This window comes from Orycteropus afer, unplaced genomic scaffold (assembly GCF_000298275.1).
Source record: "Orycteropus afer afer isolate SDZICR_OR568_19922 unplaced genomic scaffold, OryAfe1.0 scaffold00083, whole genome shotgun sequence".
Classification (NCBI taxonomy): Eukaryota; Metazoa; Chordata; class Mammalia; order Tubulidentata; family Orycteropodidae; genus Orycteropus; species Orycteropus afer.
The window spans coordinates 6,322,172-6,325,044 of record NW_006921670.1 but is presented as its reverse complement, the minus strand read 5'-3'; the positions used below and the strand labels follow the sequence as shown (position 1 = coordinate 6,325,044).

Genomic DNA, 2,873 nt, shown 5'->3' with positions numbered 1-2,873 from the left:
AAAAAAAAACCCAACCCAGACGATTTTTTGATACATCTTATTGTCAGTAAAGAACTCTGGTGGCGTAGTGTCTAAGGCATCTGACTGCTAACCAAAAGGTTGGCGGTTCAAACCCACCAGACACTCCACAGAAGAAAGACTGGACAATCTACTTCTGTAAAGATTTACTGCCTCAGAAAGCCAAAGGAGGTTGTTATGAGTCAGAATCAACTTGATGGCAGTGAGTTTGTTTCTTGGTATAATTTTCCATAAGGAGCTCTGGTGGTGCAGTGCCTAAGGCATTTGACTGCTAACCAGAAGGTTGGTGGTTCAAACCCACCAACCGCTCTGTGGAAGGAAAATAGGGCAATCTACTTCCGTAAAGATTTACTGCTTTAGAAACCCAATAGGGGTCGCTTTGGGTCGTAACCGACTCGCTGGCAGTGGGTACTGTTAGTAATATGTGCTACATACACCCCTGCAGGGCAGAATCTGCTGAGGTTATCATCATTTGTAGAGGTTCACGTGCAGATGTTCAAAGCCGAATAAACACCAGATTTATAAAGATACTGATAATAAAAGGCAATGGCAATGAAAACTAAAAAGAAAAAGCAGCACTCCATTTCCGTCAGAACAGAACCCTGTCGTGAGTCGAGGACTACCTGTACATGGAAGGCGTGCCTGCAGGATTTGTAACAGACTCCCTCCGGTTTATCAGCAGAGAGGGCCTGGAGCTGTCTTTTCAGGACCTTTTCCCAAGCAACCATTTCAAGAGACTCTACCTCTGAATCAGCAGGAAAGACTGAAGGCAGGTTTTCTGGGAGGAAGCAGAGAGGTGGGGATGAAGGAAAAGGACTGCTCCCACCCAAAGTTAAAACGAATCAATTAGTGGGGAGCAGATCCCACCTCATTATCACAAAGAGTTATGTCTGGGAATATTTAAGACAGAGCAATGAAGAAAAACCAGCAAGAAAGAAATGTGACAAGGCTGGAAGGAAATCAAAGTGACAGGGAGGTGAATCAGGGAAGTGGGAGATAAAATCCTGACAAGTTCATAATGGGTTTTCAAAATTAGAGCGAGACAACTTCGAACTCTGGATTCCAAAGTGAAAAGGAGAAATCACATATGAATACACTGGAAACAAGCCAGCCATGGATGGATCCCCAGACCACAGAAGCCAAAAAAGCAACCTGCCGGGCCAATAAAAACGGACACACCCAGTGAGTTAAGAAGCTGGAGGTTTCCACAAACAGAACTTGGTCATGGCATCTAATGTGAATTCACTTGAATTCCTGCAACTCCTTTCTGTTCCAGGCTTAGGTTCAAAATGACTTGAGAAGTAAAAACACCAAGCTGGGCTGGTCAGGTGACCTTCCTGCTCTCCTCCCTAGAATCCACCTTCTGTTCAGAAATGATTATGACCTCTGATGGGTGGTGGCACTTGGGCTCAAAGGAGGGAGAGAAGGGGGGAGAGAGAAAGGCAACCATGGTGAAGGGCAAGCAGCATAACTCCCAGTTTTCCCAGCCTCAGCAATGAATGCTATGTTAAGTCAGAGTTCCTGTAAGACCAAGTTTTAAGTTGTAAGGGCCAGTGGAGGCCTAGGGCAATCATTCCGGTCATGGGACTAACCCCGGGTGTGTGATACAGAAGGACTATGGGACTCAGAATCACAGACCTCACTGCCACCTTGGGGAAGCACCCCCACCTCTCTGAGCTTCAGCCTTCTTCATCTGGAAAGTGGGTGTAATGCCTGGCCCATTTGTTGAGGACTGAATGAATGAAGGTTACGTCAAAGGGCTTGTGAGCCTGCTGCCTACGTAAGCTAGGATTATTATTACGGATGGTTATTATCTTAACCAAGCACCTGCCGTATGTATACACCTGTCCTTGCAGCCTGCCTCGGCTGCAACAAAGCATCTCCTTAGAAACAAACAATAGGGGTTTGTGGACTGAAATCCTGAAGCAGGAGGTGAGAGCCTGGCCTAACCTGACAGCCAAAGCTATTTATAACCCCACAGAGACAGCATAGGGACGGGAGGCTCAGCACACACCCAGGAAAGGAAGATCAATGGCAGTTTTAAAGAGAAAATTAATCCCCCAGGATAGGCAACTCAGAAGGCCTGTCCTTTCCTAAATCCCTGAACCCACACTAACAGTTCCTGGCAATTCAAAGGTCTCCAACTGAAAGTGCACCTACAACCCCACAATAGGAGGCATTCCTGCTGCTTCCTGAACTTCATATTCCCAGGCCAAACCTGCTTTTCACATGTGCCCCAGGGCCCTCTGTGGCCCTAAAGTCTAGGGTCCGCCCCAAACAACCTGGGTCGGTCTTCAGTGGTCTCCTGCTGACCTCACCCACACCTCCCCATCAGATCCCCGAACCCTTCTCCCGACAGCCCTCCCCCACTCCACACTCGGCAGCAGCCCAGAGACACATTTCCAGAACGTCTCCAGTGTGCAGCTAGTAGCAGGGGAGCCTCACACACAGGGATGAAGACATGGCCCTCATCCCAGGAAGGGGCCAGGCCATAAACAGACAGCCCTCCGCTGCTGCAAAAAAATCAAGGCTTCTCAAACTTTGGTGGACTTCAGAATCGCGGGGGTAAGGGGCTTTACAACGTGCCAGGAGTCGCGGAGTCTTAGGGGCCAAAGGATGGGGCCCAGGAAGAGGCATTTCAAACAAGCATCCCTAGTGATTCTGATGCGGCCGTCCCCAGCCAAGGCGTCTCGCCCAATAGGGTCATTCAAGTGGCTGCTACACCGGGCCCCTCCCACGAACCCCCTCATTGTGACTCCTTTCCACCCTCTCCTGACCCCTTCTCTCTCCTCTGTGCCCTGACCTTCTCTTCCCATGCCCCTCCCCTCGCCCTCCAGGCCCGCGTTATCCCTGAT

At 49.3% G+C, this 2,873-nt stretch overlaps 1 protein-coding gene across 1 annotated transcript in view; it reads right to left on the bottom strand.

Moving 5' to 3' along the window:
* Positions 1-2,873, bottom strand: part of TEF (TEF transcription factor, PAR bZIP family member) — a 21,428-nt gene that overhangs the window by 8,116 nt on the left and 10,439 nt on the right. The gene's annotated exons all lie outside the window — the stretch shown is intronic.